This window comes from Xenopus laevis, chromosome 3L (assembly GCF_017654675.1).
Source record: "Xenopus laevis strain J_2021 chromosome 3L, Xenopus_laevis_v10.1, whole genome shotgun sequence".
NCBI classification, from domain to species: domain Eukaryota; kingdom Metazoa; phylum Chordata; class Amphibia; order Anura; family Pipidae; genus Xenopus; species Xenopus laevis.
In genome coordinates this window covers 47,886,846-47,906,821 of record NC_054375.1, presented here as the reverse complement: position 1 = coordinate 47,906,821, position 19,976 = coordinate 47,886,846, and the positions used below count along the sequence as shown (strand labels likewise).

The following is a 19,976-nucleotide window of genomic DNA, read 5'->3' as shown; positions in this document are numbered from 1 at the left end:
CCATGTTAGATTTCAAAATTGAATATAAAAAAATCGGTTTGCTCTTTTGAGAAATGGATTTCAGCGCAGAATTCTACTGGATGTGTTTTGGAGAAAAACATGTATTTCCATGACAGTATCCCTTTAACAGTTGCACCTGCTGCTTGCCTGGTAGGCTGGAAAAATCACAGAAAAATACGAGAGTGCCTTATCATGAACACTTCTCTATACAGATATTTTAGGTGCATCTGATTTTAAAGTTAAGAGAATCCTGTGCTATGTTTTTTTAGTTAAACTCATGGGGCTTGTCATAATGCTGGAAACAGATAGTTTGAAAATCCGTTGGAGCTATTGGCTAGAGATAGGCTTGCCACCTGGCGGTATTTTGCTGGCCTGGCCATTAAAATGATACTTGATGCCAATGTTATTAACAGTAAAAATGGCAAGGATATAGGAAGGCCGGTATTTGTTTTCCAGAAAAGTTGGCAACCCTAGCTAGAGAAAAGGTCAAGAGTTATATTCCAAATTTAGGCCTGAGGTCGCCAAACCTCCAAATGGCTGCAGCAACCTGTGGGTTTTATTGTTTTTGTTTCAACATCTACATGACAGCTCAGGCAGAGTCTTCACAAATGTCTGTAGCTCAGTACCACTCTGTACAATTAGCAGGGCAGCACCTGCTTTAGCTATATCCTCCTTCACTTTTTGTCTCTGAGTCTTAGCTCATGAGTCAGTGACCAGCCTGGTACTTTCTGACAGCTGAGCTTTTGGTCCTGCCCTCCCTGTTCCATGGTGGGTTTTTTTTTAGCATCTCAGCTAAGGATGATTACTAAGTGACCAGCCTGGTACTTTGAGAGAGCTTTACTTCCAATCCCACCACCCTCCCCACTAAACACTGGCTTTCTTGTCTTGCAAGTGTCGTGCTATATATATTTTATCGGTATAAACCGAAACCTCAAAACCCAAGTTGACATGCCTGATATCTTTTGCAGGGCAAGCATGACTTCCCCATAGGGTTGCCACCTGTCATGTCAAACCTATGAGCAGAATGAGAAAATGTGCAGTAACATCAGCCTAAAAACACAGGTTTATCAGTTTGTCTTTAAAAACATGGGATAAGCTTTTGCAGTGTTAGCATGCTACTTTCCCCAAGCTACAGGCCATAGTATCAGCTTGTGTTTCCGTAAACTCCAACTGACCATCTGTTATTGACCCCTGTTCAGGGCATCTTACCCTGCCTGGCCAGTTTTCCTTTGTGTTATCTTTTCATCTTATTTTGTAATAGAGTTGCTTATTCAGCAAAAACGTTTACTTCACGAATAGTCTGAAAGAGTAGTTGTTAGGAGACTGAAGCACAAGCTCTTCAAGATGTGGACGAATTTACAAACTAGCCCTGAAAAGCATTGTTCTGATTAAATCATGTCCAACACTGCCATCTAGTGTTACTTACTGATCTCACAGTTTAAAAGTAACATTCTTGACTGTTCTTTGCTTGTAACAAAGACTTGAATATTTTTGGGTTCTTTTTAGTGCCTACCTGAGCCAGCTTCAGCCGCAATGTTAAAGGGGTGGTTCACCTTCAAGTTAATATTTAGTACATTATAGAATGACTAATTCTAAGCAACTTTTCAATGGGTCTTCATTCTTTATAGTTTTTGAAAGAATTGCCTTCTTCTTCTGGTTTCAAATCGGGGGTCACTGACCCCATTTAAACAACAAATGTTCTGAAAGGCTGCAAATATATTGTTACTCATCTTTCTATTCAGACACCCTCCTATTCATATTCCAGTCTCTCATTTAAATCAATTCATGGTTGCTAGGGTGATTTGGATCCTAGCAACCAAAGAGCTGACATTGGAAACTGGAGAGTGGCTGAATAAAAAGCTAAATTTAAAAATCACAAATAATATAAAATGAAAACCAATTGCAAATTGTCTCACAATATGCCTCTACATCATACTAAAAGTTCATGTAAGGTGAACAACTCCTTTAAATGCTTTGAAAATCAGCAAACATAAAACAGGAAATGCTAGTGTAATATGTGAATAAAAAGGCCACTTTAAAGCTACTTACATAAATATATACACTGCAATCCTTTGTTTCCCATGAGCCACTCATCATTTTTTATAGTTTTTGATTGAATTACCTTCTTTTTTACTCTCCAGCTTTCAACTGGTTGTCAGTGACCCCATTTAAACCAATTACAAATTGTCTCAGAATATGCCTCTCTACATCATACTAAAAGTTAATTTAAAGGTAATCAACCCCTTTAAATGCTTTGAATATCAGCAAACATGTAAAACAGGAGATGCTAGTGTAACATTTGAATAAAAAGGCTACTTACATAAATATATACACTGCAATACTTTGTTTACCAATGATCTACACTCAGATGTAGCAGAGGAGCAACACAAGTATGCAAAAAGTCCCAAGGCATGCCAAATAAGTGCTGTGAATGACCATTTGGTAGCCATGTGTGGACTAGCAGCACATAAGATGCTCTGTTTGGAATTACACAATGTTTTTATGCACCCAAAACTTGCCTCCACGCTGGAAATTCAAACATAAGTACCTGCTTTGAGGCCACCAAGGGCAACATTGAAGGGGTTGGATGCTCACAAGGCAAGCCATTAGTTGGGGATCACTGCTTTAGTAGAACCAAGGCTAGAGGCTGGAATACCAATAGACCTTTGCACTGAGGTTCACAAATGGTGGGGCTTACATTCTGTAGTCCCAGCCTGCAGCCACTCCGTTTTTTGTGTCTTTTCAAGGGGCACAGGCCTTATTTTATTAGTTGTGTGGCAGTAATTAGTTTTTTTTCTTCTATAACAATTGGAAGGATGGAGCTTAAGCCATTCTCCCTGCTCTCACCATAAGTGCCAAGTCAGGGAAGGTTAAGTGCCAACAGACTGACCTTCACTCCAGCTTATGAGACCATCTAGGCATGACTGGGAGAGAACACACAGCAAAACTGGTCTCTTGCCAGCAACCCAGAGTGCCCTGCTTCCTGCTCCATACACTCTTCCGGACTGGCAAGAGAAGGCTTTATCACTGCTAGACCAGGCACAAACTTTATCCACCCTTTCTTCCCCCCATGAGTTTTCTGTACAAAGAAATGGGAGCCAGCTTGGTCCATCTTGCATTTCTTTAGTGATCTATAGGGCATCCCACAAAGGACCAGCTGAATTACAATAATGGATAATTTCTGTAAACTACTGTGGCAATTTGTCAGTGCTACCTAAATACCAGGGAGGGGAACAGGACAAGTGTACAGAGGAGACAAGCCAGGCCTAGGATGCAGCCACACTTCATCTGCCCCATTGTAGGGCTTCTGGACACTAGTCACAGTACATTTGCCGAGCTTGTACCAGACCTTTGCTAGAAAATATTTTAAAGCTCCCAAAAAGTGGGAAAGTGTACTCAATCCCAACGCAAGAAGCTTTAAACAGGCTAGTAAATGCGGCGGACCCCCTCAAACTCCAAAAGCTGCTTTCAGAACTTTTCACAAATTAAAGTCTTCCTGGCATAACAAAACCTACTTTAAAAATTTTTGGTGTTCCTGTTCCTTTAAAGCAGGGATCCCCAACCTTTTGAACCCGTGAGCAACATTCAGAAGTAAGGAGTTGGGGAGCAACACTAGCATGAAGAATGTTCTTGGGGTGCCAAATAAGTGCTGGGATTGGCTATTTGGTAGCCTCTATGTGGATTGTAAACCTACATTGAGACTGTTTGGCAGTACACCTGTTTTTTATGCAACCAACTTGCCTCCAAGCCTGGAATTCAAAAATCAGCACCTGCTTTGAGGACACTAAGAGCAACAGCCAAGGGGTTGGAGAGCAACATGTTGCTCACGAGCTACTGGTTGGGGGATCACTGCTTTAAAGGGATCCTTTGTGTGCTGATGGTAAGCTTTGAGAAGCCGAGAGAAAGACTGAATTCTGTGTCAAACTGCTTCAGTCACTGGGACTTCAGTGAAGACTGCCTTGTGACAGTGTGACTTGTTTTTCTATTCCTTGAAAATTCACAATTTTAGACTGATTCACCCGTTTTCTACTTTAGCATGGAACTGTATTTTGCTGTGAAAAATAAGCCACAGGCAGGAGCCTGATACATTGTTGCTAACCTGAGCCGCCTGTCTCATCTGTGGATTAGTGTTCTGACCCCCTACTATGAGCAATTACACAAAATATACATGTTTCTATCCAACCTTATCCCTTATGGATACAATATTTAGAGTTAGGCCCTCTATGAGAATGCAAATGTTTCAAGAGTTGTGGAAATACAAATGTGAGCTGCCAACATTACAGCTCATTTATCTTTGTACAACAAACATTAATGTGCATAAAAGGTGATATTTCTGAGTGTGCAATGTGTCAGACGACACTTGTCCCCCTCTAAAAGATGTAAACACTGAAGAGGAAAGCCTTTATCCATAGGACTTGTGCAAGAAAACAATTTATAGGAATATAAATTAAAATATTTCCCCTTTATTCATATATTCATATTACACAGCAATTTACAAACTGTTTCTCATTCACATCCATATTGGAAGTCTCCCAGCTACAAAGGAGTTTTAATTTATTTAGAAGTCTTTACATGCAAATAATTTGTCAGATCCACACGTGTCTGGGACTCTGGTGCTTCCACTCAACTGCTTGAGAGTACTGCAGAAGGAGTCTACATGATGCATTCAAGTTTTCCTGGAAATAGATTTTAAAATTACACATGGCATATAGCTTCAACAGAATAAAAAGTTACTAAGCAGATGAACCAATTTGTATATTGATCAGTCAAGTTTGGCATAGATTTAACCACCTTTAGACAATTGTGCATTTTATGGCCCATTTAGCAGGTATTTGCTAGCCAAATTCTTCAGGTGACATTTCACAAGCTTACATTGCTTTATCGAGCTGAACTAAAAAAAAAATGTATGCTTAAAGAGCAGACCACTGCCTTTGTTTCAGTGCACTGCAAAAGCTTTTCACTGAACAGAAAGTTCTCTTAAAGGGAATATACACCTTTAGGCTTCTCCATGTGGAGGATGAGTTGAGAACCCCACTTAAAATGCAGAGTCAGGCAAAGATAAAAATTTTTTATAGGGACAGCGTCCACTGTAAGCAATACTGTCCATAAGTAACTGTCTGGCAGCCAATTAGAAATGCTGTACAAGTGAATGGCAGCCTGGGAAACATCCTACTACTTTTATAGGACTTTGCAAGAGGTGAACATGCTCCAACTCAAATGGTTTCCCTCTTGAATGCATTTATAATTACACTAGTGTCATTACTTTATGCACTCTAAGGATAGTATACACTTCACTATATGGTGTATACAAGTAAGCAGCATTTTACACCAGGTTGTCCAAGTGCCCTGTTAAAGGAGGTTGTTCACATGAGATAACTTAGTACGATTGGAGAGTGATATTCTAAGTCAATTGGTTTTCATTAATGTTTGAATTTAGCCTTTTATTCAACTTCTCTTCAATTTGCATTTAAACAATCTGGTAGCTAGGGTCAAGTTACCCTAGCAACCATGCATTGATTTGAATAAGACTGGGATATGAATAGGAATGGGCCTGAATAGAAATATGAGTGATAAAAATTAACAAACCATTTGTAGTCTAACAGAGTTTTTAGAAGGAGTCAGTGACACCTATTTAAGCCGCAAAGAATTAAACTATAAAAGATAAATGAAAACCAATTGAAAAATTGCTTAGAATTGGCTGTTCTATAACAATAAAATTTACCTAAAAGGTGAACCGCCCCTTTAAATAAACTTTTAGTATTATGTAGAGTGATTCTGAGACAATTTGCAATTGGTTTTCATTTTTTATGGTTTACAAGTTTAGCCTTTTATTCAGCAGCTCTCCAGTTTTTGCAATTTCAGTAATCTGGTTGCTATGGTCCAAATTATCCTAGCAATCATGCATCGATTTGAATAAGAATCTGGAATAGGAGAGGGCCCAGAGAGAAAGACTAGTTATTTAAAGTAGCCGTAACAAGATTTGTAACCTTAGAGCATTCAATTTTAGATGTGGGTAAGTGACCTCCATTTGAAAGCTGCAAAGAGTCACAAGTGGCTGATTAAAAAAATAAAAATTAAAGCCAAATGAAGTGGCCTAGAACTGGCCATTATATAATATACCAAAAGTTTACTTAAAGGTGAACCACTAAGAGTATTTCAGGGTTGCAAGAACCTCAAGTATTACTTAATGAAGCTCAGCAGTCAGATCCATAGTTTTTGTCATCAAAGACTCAGGTTCGGGATAGACTCATCACTGCTTGTAAAGATCTCTAAACAAGAACATTTAGAATGCATTAGAATCAATGGAATTAACTTACCATATGCAAAAAGACTGTTTAGCCATCAGTCTTCCTATACGAAGCTGCAAAAAGAAAAAAAAAAAAATCTAAATTCACAAGTATATCAAAGCTTTGACAGTTTAACATTCCTGTTTTATATACTGCCAGATATTTAAGAAAGTCATCACAGGTCAGGCTTGTGACAGACTTCTGTTTGTAAGCTCTTTAAGGCAGGTCCCTCATTACCTTTTATATCTGTTAGATGCTTTGTAAGTAATTCTGTATGTTCAGTGTATAACCCCACATCGCACAACTGAATATGTTGGCACTTTATAAATACATGTTAAGCAGACAAAACCCAACAACTGAATAAAGTTTCCTTAAAGAGTTTTGTCCTGTTAAGTCTCATTATCAGTGTGGGCATCCAATAATAATGCTTATGGCACTTTGAGCAACATAATGTTGAGCTTGTCTGCACCTGTTCCATGTGTCTAGTGACTAAAATAATTGCCGGTCAATGTACATGGTGGCTTTTTTACAAAAAAAAAAAAAGAATTTCCCCCTGTGCACTTACAGGCATGCAGTCACTACACAGGATGGGTTTTGCCTTTCACACTGGTTGTGAAAATGCAGTATGTAATTGCCATTAGTCAGAAGACTAGAAAAGTTCTTGGTAAACTTACATGCCACTGAATTGAGTATATATTAGAATTACCCAAATACCGGGCAAGCCTACCCATTTTATTGGGCCACTGATAAGCAGTCACTTAGCAAATGTTAAGTTAAACTCACTCACCTTGTAAAAATGAAGTACTGATCTGTTTTTCACCAACTGTAAAAAATACAAAAAAAAAAGTGATTGTTATGTTGCCAATGCAAGACAACCAGAATTTTGGCAAACACTTCTGAGCATCAGTAAAGCCATTTGGCATTATCGTCAAAACCTCTTCACCAGTGAGGCTTGGAAGACCATCGTGAGTAAACATCATTTGGAGTGCATTACACCCTGCCTCAAGTCCTATGGAATTACCAACATTATTCAAACATACCTTATACAAGAGGCCAATGGATCTGAAGTTAGGAGCCTTCCAGAAATCCTAGAAGGGAAAGGAGAGAAAAAAAATAAGCTTCTAATGCAAAAAAACACACTATATCTTGAACATGCATAGGCTCAGCAATCAGAAAAGCCAATAGGCTGTCTCGTCAAAGCTCAGAAGCTTGGAAGACCATCGTGAGAAAATACATCATATGCTGCTCAATAAGGCCAGTTGCCAATAGACATGCACAAGGTTTCTAGCCTCAGGTTGTACATAGCTGAAAGTATTTTAGGAGTGCTGATTTCCAACCAGAGCTTACTTCAAAAAAAAAAAAAAAAAAAAAAAAAAAGAACTATATAGACTGAAAAACCATAGCTAGGACATTTTCTGCCAAAAAATTATAGGTGCTCAATTTACAATCCTCCCATCTACAAAACTGTTGAGTACTTTAAATGACCGCACAACATTCCCCTTCAGCATATTCACCTTTGTGGTGCCAGGGAGTTGCCTCACTACATGGCCACTTTGCAGTACAACAGGAACCTGTAAAGATTATATATGTTACTTGTTTGATAATATACGTTACTTGTTTGCATGTAAACAAATAGAATACACTGCATCAGTAAAGCCATCTGGCACTTTCGTCAAAACCTCTTCACCATTGAGGCTTGGAAGACCATCGTGAGTAAACATCATTTGCAGACACTGATGCAAACACTGCTTATTAAACAAAAAAAATGTTACAACGGATATGAAAGTGGATCATGGTGCAGAATTAACTCAATTTAGAAGTCTAAAATAAAAGGGGGAAAAAAAAAAATAAGTGAAGAATCTGCAAGGACAAGTGTTCAAACAAAATGCAAGCCTGTGTTTTCATGCAGTGATCATAGGCTGCCACAGTGGAGGTATGGGGAATACACATGCTAGAATGGGCCCCTAAATGTTTGAACAACTTAAGCTGTAATAGGGAGGAATAACCAGCACTTAAAGGACCAAGAACACTTAAAATTAAAGTTGTACAACCTTACAAAAAATACCCTACTCTAAAAGAAAATCCTCTGCTGTAATTTAACAGTGATTGACACTTGACCCATTTTTCTTCCATGAAATTTAATGGAAAGCACTGCATCATTGGCTGGCACTATAAATAGATGATTATGACAGTGAACGGTGAAACAGCATTTTTTTAGGAGGGGCAAGGCACAAGGCAAGAGAAGATGAAACATTCTGTTCTGATGAGTTATGAAAGTTTGACTTTTGGAAAATGATCTTATACTGAAGGGGGACCAGATTTTTCCAAATTCAGGCCATTCCATTTCAAAGCATGCCAAAATGAACAAAAATAATAACTTTACTTTCATTGGAGCAATGTCTAATGCTGATTTAAGTAGTATAAGGGGGGTCAATTAGAAATGGTCACTCCAGCCTTAGCAAACTATTCCATACAGGGATGACTTGGAATTTAGTGCACATCGGACACAGATGGCTTGTTACATTGAGCCTGAGGATAACCATCCCAAATCTGAGACTGGAACATCTTGACTACCTGTTGTACAACTGCTCCAAGATGTATTTGGAAGGTTTTTATTTAGAGAATTAAGGGCTTTGCCAACTTGGGTATGTTATTTTCTTTCCCTAAAAGGAGCAAAAGCAGTGGGAAACAAGTGGGGGGTGCCCAACATTTGCACCACCAATGAATTTGGAAAATAGCTAAAAGAATCCCAGACAGTTAAATATAGTGGAAAAGAATTAACTTACCTGCCGTTCTACCATTTTCCATTGTAGCAGATGTAACTGGGAAAGAGCAAAACAAACTGCAAGTTATAAAAAAAAAAAGAACAAAACCACCACCACTTTAAAAAAAACAAAACTTAAGAATGTCTCAGTCTTAACAAGATGTTATCATTTAGATCAAACAATGTAGGTAAAGAAGTGCATCACTGACATTTTGACAGGCACCAAAGCAAACAAGGCAACTTCCCAATAAGCAGCAACAAATTAAGCCCCAACAACACTTCTGAAACTCCACATACCTGGTCACAGTGTGTATTCCAGTTGCACCTTTCAAATCAGAATCTGATCTGAATGAAAAAATTGGAGATATTTTAAAACCAGTGGACATGTACACAAGATAAGTAGCTGCTTCTCAAAACTAGTATGTGTATTAGGAAAAGGAAAGGCTGTCAAATGATTTATAAGGTAAATCAGTGCAGCCACTTTTCATTACACCTCTACACAAGCTCAACTTGGGCTAGGCCCACACAGAGGGCCCAAAATCAGCTAACCAAAATGCACCGGCTGATTTCAACAGGAGCCCTGAATCTGCTCAAACAGACTGGCAGATGTTGGCTCAAAACACAAATACTGTTCTTCACTCAGAGCCAATTCAATACAGAAGAGGCTACTGCCCACAGTAGGGCAGAAATGAACCAGTGGATTTTGGCTAGTTTCACGAGCTGTTGTGTGTATATTTTCCCTTTAATACTCTTAAAAAACCTTTATAGGATAACTTCATAATGAAGCTCAGCAGTCAGATCCATATTTGTGTCATCAGAAACTCAGGTTCGGGATAGACTCATCACTGCTTCAGAAGATGCATATTCTTTATGCTTTGAATATGGGAATATTAACGGTATGCTAGATACGTAACTCACCATTCATGGAGATGCTGATCTTCTGGAAGAAAACCTACAAAAAGAAAATTTAAAAGTTAGCAGAAATACAAAATAACTATAACCGTAAAAAAAAGCTTATTAAAGGGGTTGTTCACCATTGAGAACTTTAAGTATGATTTAGAGATTGAAATTCTAAGATATATCACAATTGGTTTTCATTTTTATTAAAGGTTTGAGTTAGCTTTTTATTCAGCAGCTCTTCTGAATTTTTACTAATCTCTTAGCTAGGGTCCAAATTACCCTGACAATCATGCATTGATTTGAAGAGACTGGCATATGAATTGGAGGCCGGATTAGAAGATGAATAATAATTAGCAATAAACACATTTGTAGCCTTACAGAGCATTTGCTTTTAGAAGGGGTCAGCGACACCCATTTAAAAGCTGAAAAGTCAGAATAAAAAGGCAAATTATAAAACTATAAAAAATAACGAAAACCAAAAGTTGAAGTTGCTTAGAAATGGCCATTCTAAAATATATTGAGTTACCTTAAAGGTGAACCACCCCTTTAAAGGAGAAGGCATGGCTTGCTGCACTTGGGGTGCCAGATGTTAGGCACCCCTAAGTCATTGTATATACTTACCTGAAACCCTGGGCTGGTGTTCATCAACTAGGGATGCACTGAATCCAGGATTCTGCCTTTTTCAGCAGGATTCAGACAAATCCTTGTGCCCAGCTGAACTGAATCTGCACATGCACGTTAGGGGCAGGGAGGGAAATTGCGTTACTGTCAAAAAACAAGTAAAAATGATTTCCCCTTCCCACCCCTAATTTGCATATAATTGCAAATTAGGATTCGGTTTGTATTCGGCCGAATCTTTAGCAAAGGATTCGGGGGTTCAGCCGAATACAAAAAAGTGGATTCGGTGCATCCCTACTATCAACAGAAAACTGCACCAGCCGGGGTTATACCAATGAGCAACAGGGAGTGATCCTCTTACGGCATCTTCTTTCTTCAAATTTCCCGGGGAAAACACACGCACAATAGAACGAAACCTTTTCGTTCTACTGCGCATGAGCAGCCATGTAAAGAGAAAGACAAGAGGATTGCTCTGTGGTGCTCACTGGTATAACCCTGGGCTGGTGCAGTTTTCTGCCGATAGGAAGGATAGGTAAGTCAATACAATCACTGGGGGGTGCCTAACATTTGAAACCCCCAAGTGTTAAGCCTTTCCTTCTCCTTTAAGACAAGGTCAAACTCAGCAGTCAGATCCATAAGAAAGTGTCATCACATCTCAGGTTCGGGATAGACTCATCACTGCTTCAGAAGCTGCATATACTTTACACTTTGAATATGGGAATATCAACAGTATGCTAGATTTAGACATTAACTCACCATTCATGGAGAGACACTGATCAGTCAAGCTTCTGGAAGAAAAATTTACAAAAAGAATATTTAAAAAATAAGAAATGCAATTTAACTTTAGCAGTAAAAACCTATTAAGACAAAGTCAAACTCAGCAGTCAGATCCATAAGAAAGTGTCATCACAACTCAGGTTCGGGATAGACTCATCATAGTTTACATCATCTCGCAACAAGGAAAAATGCTTTATCTTTTGTGAACAGCTACAATAAATGCATGCTTCCTAGCTCTGTATTCTAGAGGCAAACAGGGAGCTTTTGCCATCCCTTTGAGCACTAGCAGGAACGATGCAATGGATAATCCTACTTCTGACATTCTGACTGGATATATACTCCGTGCTAGCAAAGACACCCTGTATGTAACAAGTTCAAGTTTGCCATGGGCAGTAACCCATAACCAATTAAAGGTTGCATCTAAATAGTACACACTACCCTTTACAGGTTGCTATAAATGCAGCAAGTTTTCCACCTTTTATTATATAGCAATGGCAAGCAGGGAATGGTGTCCTGTGAAACAACATTCCTTGCAGGTAACAAAATCTAGATATTTAAATTGATGCCCATGTCTTGCCATTGGTAAATCTGTCCTATGTCATCACCCACAGCTGCAATTGGAATCACTTAAAAGGGGTGGTTCACCTCTTTAATTTAATAGAATGCCTAATTTGAACAACTTTTGCTTCTTCCTGAAGGCCCTCTACACATTTTTCCAGTCTCTTTCATGGTTGCTAGGGTAATTTGGACCACCGCAACCAGTTTGCTGAATTTCAAACTGGAGAGCTTCTGAAAAGATACACAAAACCCCCAAATGATAAAAACAAAAAAGCCAATTGCACAGTACTAGAATATACCACTCTAAATCTTATTTAAATACATTTGAAGGCAAACAAGCCCTTAACACATGGCAGATAGTCAATTACAAATCTCTCCTGTCACCCACGAGTCATGTAGTGCCATGCTGGGAGTTGCAGTTCCCAGAATCCGCACTAGAGAGGTCGGCCTCTTGAAAGTAGTAAATGCAGTTTTGCAACACTTGAGAGCAAAGCTCTTCAGCCAAGTGGTCTGCTTGCAGAGTAGGAGATTCTTCAGCCAGGCCACGTGGGTTAAAGCAATTCCTGCTCTCTCCTGCCCCTCCCCCAGCTGTACACATGTATTAAAGGCTCCATTGTTATTGCCCTACTTTATCCATAACAGGTTGCCAGGTTTCCAACCAAATTGGGCTACTAATTTAAAGCCCAGGTGGGTTTTGAAAGTACAAACTAGCCAAGGTACAGATTTGGCCTACTTTTTGGGCCTTTGGCTGGTTTGTTCTTTGGAAGCCAGCCAAAGCTTTTTGTTGCCCTAATGCGCCAAGCCTGTCTCCCAATGCATGTTGGGTAATGTAGTTTGTTTAACAATTTACCAACTGCCAAGTTTAATGCAAGACTATAATACTCAGTGCAATGCAGCTGACTTGTGTCAGTATTATCAGACTTTGGGCTCTGTAACCCAGTCTCCAGTCAACTCAAGCATTCTTGCGTTTTTTGGCAGCTTTTCTTAAATTCAGACAATTTTAGAGCAAAAAAAATCTGCTGGCCACCAGAAGTGTCTAGAGGTTGACCTGTTTTATCAATATTTATTGAAATTGTATATGAATTAGGGTCTTGTGGGGCTCCTATACCTCCTGGGACCCCCCTCTGTAGTTACACCCCTGGTGATGGAGGAATCTGTCCCATTTGCAAATCAATTAAAGTTTGAAAAAGGCATATTTTCACTGCACACATTCAGCTATTTTTTGGCTACATTTGAAGTGACCCATGGCTAGTTTTGTAGCGGATTTGGGCTGGTTTTGAAAAGGAGACCTGACAACCCTGAATTTGATAAGAGACTTCGTTCCCTCCCCACCATGCAGCCGGCCTCCGTAGTTTTTTTTCTAGAATGAACAATTACCTCATTATGAAGATTTCGGCCCAGATGATCCCGGCACATATAAAACGCAGCGAAGGGAACACCATGGGCAACAGACACGGCCCCGAGGCACTCATATCCGCGCTCCTTATTAGCAAAAAAGACCCCTCCCACGTTCACCAACGCCGCTCCCTGACGCTGCAACATTCTACCTGCTTCTGTACAAGGAACGAACTACCGCAGCTGCCGGCATTTATATAGGGCAGGCTACGTCACTGCGCTACGTAAGAGGAGCAAAAGCGATTGGCTAATAGAGAACGATGTGGGCGGAGTAAGCAAGTGCAGTGCTGGATCAGAAGAGGGAAAGGGAAGTGTAAAGAATAAAAATGCAAATAGGAATGGTGGCAAATGACAATGCTGGCAGTGTAAAGCAGATGGGAATTATGTCTGTTATACACTGGCTTCCCTTCCCATCTGGAAAGAGCCCTGCTTATGGTGGCCACAGGTAGTAAGGCTATGGGCACACAGGCTGTTGTAAGTGGCTGTTGTCAGCCTGTGTATTTTTGCAGGCTGAGAGAAGCCAAAAAACTGTTCAAAAAGAATGTTGGTTCTTATCGCCATCAGTAGAAAAGTTTCTGGGCTTTGCACAGCTGTTGCATACCTCCCAAAATTTTGGAAATAAAAAAGGGACAAAAACATTTTGGCCATGTCCATTTTTGTGGCCACACCCCCTAATTACCATGTTCATTTTACAAAATTTGGCAGGTTATGAAAGTTTGAACTTATTTCTGTGTTTTTTTTCCAGTTATTACAGTTTTGTTAATGAATGTGAATTGCCCAATATCCGAAGGAATAGAAAAGAACCCCCACTTGAACAGTTAAAACTAAGGCAGTCACAAAGTAATTTTGACATACTTATTAATAGTCGGTTAAATAGTAAGCACTTAGATAAACACCACTAATCAGTGCATAAAGTTAAATGTAACACTTGTTAATAATTTATAAAGTGCTGTGCAATAATTTATAAAGTGCAGTGCAATAGGTTAATTATAAGGAGCTCAGAAAACCAAAGGGTCTATAATACCACAATAATATTGAGCCAATTAATTGAGTGATACCTGGATTGATCACTAATTTCTAAATTAATTATAATGCTAAAGAAAATTCACCTCCTCTTATTTCATTTTCCTCCTTTCTTCATGAATTTGAGCATTGATTTTAGTTTTTATCCTATTTAATGGCAGTCTAGTTAATTCATAAAATTGAACCTTATTATTTAGGAAGGATTATTAACTTATACAGCACTGCAGCACTTTATATTCAATGAATTAATATTCTCATCTTAGTAAATTACTTATAGAAATCAATTAAAATTTTCTTTAGCATTATAATTAATTTAGAAATTAGTGATCAATCCAGGTATCACTCTATTAATTGGCTCAATATTATTGTGGTATTATAGATCCTTTGGTTTTCTGTGCTCCTTATAATTAACCTATTGCACTGCACTTTATAATTTATTGCACAGCACTTTATAAATTATTAACAAGTGTTACATTTAACTTTATGCACTGATTAGTGGTGTTTATCTAAGTGCTTACTATTTAACCGACTATTAATAAGTGTGTCAAAATTACTTTGTGACTGCTTTAGTTTTAACTGTTCAAGTGGGGGTTCTTTTCTATTCCTTCGGATATTGTGAAATTTTGAATACTGACTGCAGTCAGACCTCTACTTGAATTAGAAGGATAAAAACCAAGGGATAGTGGGGCGATTTGTGTTGTTTTGAATGTGAATTGCCCGTTAAGCTGTGAGTCTAACTTTTTCCAAGGGACCTTTTTTATCTAAATTGTTACAATTACTTATTTGCTTATCTCAGAATTGTTACAAAGTATCTTAGTTGCACCTGGTGGCTGTTCTGGGCTCTCTGCCAAAAGCCAATTAAGTTAGAAACTTTGTTTCTTTTTCTGGTTGTTCATGCAGAGAAAGTCGGGCTTTTTGGTACAAACGCGGGACAGCGGGTTGAGCTGTCAAAAGCGGGACTGTCCCGCTGAAAACAGGACAGTTGGGAGGTATGCTGTTGTCATGGCAATTGGTGTGTCTTGGAGCTAGGGTTGCCACCCAGCCATTATTTTAGCGGCCTAGCCGGTATAACACCTGCCAAGTTCAGGGCTGGTATTACAAGTTGTAACCTGTGACCTGTAATTTTAGAGGGGGGGAGAAAGCAAGACATACTTTATTTTAGCTCAAAGATGTCCTAAAATGGACAAAACAAAGGAGGAGAGTCCAGAGAGACGTGATGTAGGTCTTAAACTGGCGATCAGAGTTTCTAGACTCCTTGCTGCAGTGCCCCACTAGCAATATTACACTAGTTTGGCAAGGTTGTTGGACATACACCTGAAGATCTGCTTATTTAGTGAGGTCACCAAGCAATTGGATCTCTGCCCGATATGGCCACTTAGGTGCTGGGCCATATCAGGCTGATTTTCAGCCAGATATCTCTAGGGGAGGAAGTAGGAAAGGGGCAATAGAAGGGCAGATAAGCTGCTGACTTGATCTGAAGGGGTTCAAATTGGCAGCTTAATAGAAAACTATACCCCCCCCCCAAACAATGTAGGTCTCTATAAAATTATATTGAATAAAACAGTTTATATGTAAAACCCTGCTTCATGTAAATAAACCATTTTCATAATAATATATTTTTTTAGAAGTATGCACCACTGGGTAATCACAAATAGATAATTGCCATTTTAAAAAATAAGGGCCACCCTTTGGGATCTAGGAATCATTGTGCACACAAAACAAACCATACATGTTAGGTCACATGAGCCAATTAACAGACAGAGTTCTATCTTTTCTTCCACACTTCTTCCTTTTATAGTTAGAGCTGCAGTATTTCTAGTCAGGTGATCTCTGAGGCAGCACACAGACCATCACGAAATGGTGGTTCAAGGTAAGGGACGTAAAAGGTCAATAAATATATACCAGTTTGTTAAGATTCTTTAATATGTCACTTAATTTGATATTTGTTGCATAAGTATTCATTTTGGGGGTATAGTTTTCCTGTAAACTATGGATTGGTCGGTCCTGGTAGAAATGTTATATCTCATTCACTGCCACCACACTCTTTTGGCATAACTTCTGAATGTATGAAGTTATATGTGTAAAACTACTGGTCTACAGGCATGACGTCTTTAGTCAAAGACACCCGGTGACTAGTGAACAATATTTGCAGACCGGTTGCTAGACTTGATTCAAACATTACAGGATTTCTTACATTATTGCCATCTAAATCTGCATACTGTTATCAATAATTCATGTTTTCTGGTTATATTGCTTTATTGTTTAATATTTGTATGGCTATGTGGCAATTAGTAAAAGCAGAGGAGCAATACTCCTGAGTACTAAACTGGCCATACATGAGCAATTGCATCCATTTTATTTCATTTTATTTAAAAATATTTCTTTTGTTGCAAATTAGGATACAATCTTAAAGGAACAGTTCAGTGTAAAAATAACAACTGGGTGAATATTATTCAAATATAAATGCAAATATAATAAAATTAAGAAATTGTACAATTAGTATGTACACACCTGCTCCATGACTAGCAAGTACAATATTTCTTAGTAACAAACCATTGAAGCTGTAAGAAGAAAATGTTAAAGTTGAATAACAAATCAACATCCACCATTTGCAGATGACCAGTTGGTGGAGACTGAAAAACCACCAAACTGGCTAAAGAAAGTCTTCTGTGACAGGACACAAACATATCCCAGGAACTACCTGGAAGTTGAATTCAGTACACATTTATATAATTTTTTATTTACTGTATATTTACCCATTTTCAATTCTTAGATGAAATTAGGGATGCACCAAATTCGGGATTCAGCCAGGATTTGGCCTTTTATGTCACGAAACAAGGAAGTAAAAAATGTTTTCCCCTTCCCACCCCTAATTTACATATGCAAATTAGGGTTCGGTATTCGGTAGAATCCTTCGCCAAGGATTCGGGGGTTCGGCCGAATCCAAAATAGTGGATTCGGTGCATCCCTAGATGAAATGGCTTATAAGTGAGGGAAGAGAGGCCAAAGTCTAGAGCACCAAGTTACCCATTTCCAGACCCAACACGACTATAATTTAATGTAATGTAAATGAACATTTTGCCTTCTCATTCTCAGCTTTTTCTTTTTTCCTGTGTGAAAGTATTCTGCTGGCATTTCAGTGACTGGCATATATTACAAAAGATATTATAAAATAGCAGAAGAGGGCTATAGGCATTATGGGTGGGGTTTTTTTGCTGCAATTTTTTCATTGCAAAACACATTTATTGAAATTTGGCTGTAGATTTGTGTAAATAATTGCTGAAGTCAGAATGTGGAAATTCACTGCAAATCTAATTTTCTCTCATTGTTACCAATGATGTTGGTTTTTTTCAGTGATCTTTATTACTCTTAAGGAGTCAGGGGAGGGCACTGTTGCTCTTTTTATTGCCTGGGACATTGAAATAACATTCAAACATTATTATTTGAAGGCACAATATGTTAATGGAAATGCATTTTTATTGTTTATTTCAATATTTTTAAATGCAGCATTTTGAAAAAGAAAGGTTTAAAAACCACAAAAGCTCTTGCAGCAATCTGAGGGCTAGCAGTGTTCTGGACTGGGGAGCAAGTACAGTATACAGCCAGTGCTATAATACCTGCTATAGAGGCTAGAGCCCCTTGGGTCAGTATTGTGTAGATAGAATGTGTATTTGTCACTTATATTTCAAGTCATAATTGCTAATGACTGAAGTGAACAGATGTTTCACACTGTTGTTTTAGCTATGCATCCACTATACTGCTCAAAATGGGCGCTGTAATGTGTTTTTAAAAGCCAAAAAAAAGCACAACAGACACATGCTTATTCTCAATACATGCTTAGAAGCAGATGCCATTGCCTAACATCATCTAACTTAGGCCAGTGCTACATTGGTTTGTTTCTCAGTGTTTTTTTGGGCCCTTGGGTGCCCTGAGGCAGCTTTTCAGATGATGCCCCCCCACACACAACACCGTGAGGTGACACTAGGGACCAGCCAGCCCAATATAAAAGAAGAAAAAGACACAGCTACTCCCAGGTCTTCCCACCAAAATCAAATGATAATCAACCATAGAACAATATTTAAGTTAGGTTTAAGTGCCTTCCTGTGGAGTATACTGTTCTGAACTCCAAAGCATTTAGAGTGAAGAAATTAACTTTAGCAGTTCTTCTTACACCAAAGTAGGTATGGGAATACAAGAAATGTTTAGGAGATCCCTCTTAAAACTTACACCATATGCACCAACTATGACTGTATCAATGAATGGCAACACATGGGCCAAAGAGCAGGGACACATAACCTTTTTCTTTGCCCTCCCTGAGCAAAAGGTTGACAGCCGTACTCTGGACCACTTTGTAGATAAACATTATACTAGAGCATTAAAGAGTAGCTTTGTATTTTTTTTATCTGCTAAAAAAAGCATCCATCCCATCCTCTACATAAAACTTCTTTATTATATTCATTAAATGTGTTAATTGGCATAATTATTAGATATTATTAATTAATAGCAGATATTACTGGACCCCACAGCAAATTATTTTTCAGGCCCCACAAAATATCTAGAGATTGACATGTTTACTAATATTTATTGAATATATTTGTAAGAGGGGAAAAACTAATTTGCAGCAAGACTTTTATGAGGAACACATTTTTACTCCTATTTCTCCTGGGAACACTGCAGCCTCAGGGTATAACCTTAGGGGTTATGCCCCTTATTGTACTGTATTTATTGATAGTATAAATGCTTCAGGGATAGAATTCCACCATTTCACAGCTCTCACTATGAACATTTTTTCAACTTCAAATAAGTTATTTTTTTTATTCTCAAAGGACTTACTGTATGCACTCTTGAAAGATTAACAACTGCCAAAGGTTCAAAATAGTTTGAGGTACGGTCTTGTTATACATTTATACATAGTGATTATATACTACCATAACCCAATAAGCTCCTACATCCTTCTGGCATGCAAGGGCCTATTTTCATACCCTTTGTCAGCTTAAAGGAAAGCCCAAAATGTCAAACTACTCCAAACTGTAGTCCACCCTACATGCTTTTTATTTAAAACCCCATACTTGTAAAGAAATTAGCTTGAAGAATAACCATCGTACTATAAAACTTGTGGCAGCCATATTGGTTCCTCCGATGTCACTCAGATTTCCCTTTATGTCAGTTTATGCATGCACACATAGCCTAGCCTGGATATTATGCTTGCATTGCTGTAAAGTAAAGAAGCAATGGATGTTTTATGCGTGGCGTAGAATTTTAATTCAATGGATGTTTATGCATGTGTGCTGGGGTCCAGGAACGTTCCTTAACTGGAAGTGATGTGATTGAAGTTTATGAAAATATCCAAATTGCAGGGAAACTGAAAAAGGTATCATGCACTTTTACAGGGATTGGTAACTGGCTATAGATTATTTTTTGACCACCCTGACAGATGGGCATAATTGTTGCTGAGGATTTCCTTGTGCTTTAATTACTTTCCTCTGCACACTTTCTGATTTGATAATGTCAACTTTGAAGTTTAGAGACCACACTGCCTATTGGAGATGGTGCCTTACCAGTGCTTTGAATAGGGGAAGATTAAACCTCTCCTCTAACAAATCTATAACCCTTTTAATTAAGAACAATACGGTTATGTTTTGGGTAGCCGAGGA

The 19,976-nt window shown here is 38.5% G+C and overlaps 8 non-coding genes across 8 annotated transcripts; all 8 read right to left on the bottom strand.

Annotated features, from left to right (window-relative positions):
* Window positions 1-6,191: 6,191 nt before the first annotated feature.
* On the bottom strand, window positions 6,192-6,259 carry LOC121401700. The gene has a single exon (XR_005966442.1). It is a non-coding gene; the product is annotated as a small nucleolar RNA SNORD50 (small nucleolar RNA).
* Window positions 6,260-7,181: 922 nt separating this feature from the next.
* Window positions 7,182-7,272, bottom strand: LOC121401696. Its single transcript, XR_005966438.1, has one exon. It is a non-coding gene; the product is annotated as a small nucleolar RNA SNORD35 (small nucleolar RNA).
* A 174-nt stretch (window positions 7,273-7,446) lies between these two features.
* On the bottom strand, window positions 7,447-7,531 carry LOC121401697. The gene has a single exon (XR_005966439.1). It is a non-coding gene; the product is annotated as a small nucleolar RNA SNORD35 (small nucleolar RNA).
* A 394-nt stretch (window positions 7,532-7,925) lies between these two features.
* Window positions 7,926-8,016, bottom strand: LOC121401695. The gene has a single exon (XR_005966437.1). It is a non-coding gene; the product is annotated as a small nucleolar RNA SNORD35 (small nucleolar RNA).
* Window positions 8,017-9,190: 1,174 nt separating this feature from the next.
* LOC121401694 lies at window positions 9,191-9,264 on the bottom strand. Its single transcript, XR_005966436.1, has one exon. It is a non-coding gene; the product is annotated as a small nucleolar RNA SNORD34 (small nucleolar RNA).
* Window positions 9,265-9,835: 571 nt separating this feature from the next.
* Window positions 9,836-9,902, bottom strand: LOC121401701. The gene has a single exon (XR_005966443.1). It is a non-coding gene; the product is annotated as a small nucleolar RNA SNORD50 (small nucleolar RNA).
* Window positions 9,903-11,185: 1,283 nt separating this feature from the next.
* On the bottom strand, window positions 11,186-11,253 carry LOC121401703. The gene has a single exon (XR_005966445.1). It is a non-coding gene; the product is annotated as a small nucleolar RNA SNORD50 (small nucleolar RNA).
* A 190-nt stretch (window positions 11,254-11,443) lies between these two features.
* Window positions 11,444-11,511, bottom strand: LOC121401702. The gene has a single exon (XR_005966444.1). It is a non-coding gene; the product is annotated as a small nucleolar RNA SNORD50 (small nucleolar RNA).
* Window positions 11,512-19,976: the final 8,465 nt, after the last annotated feature.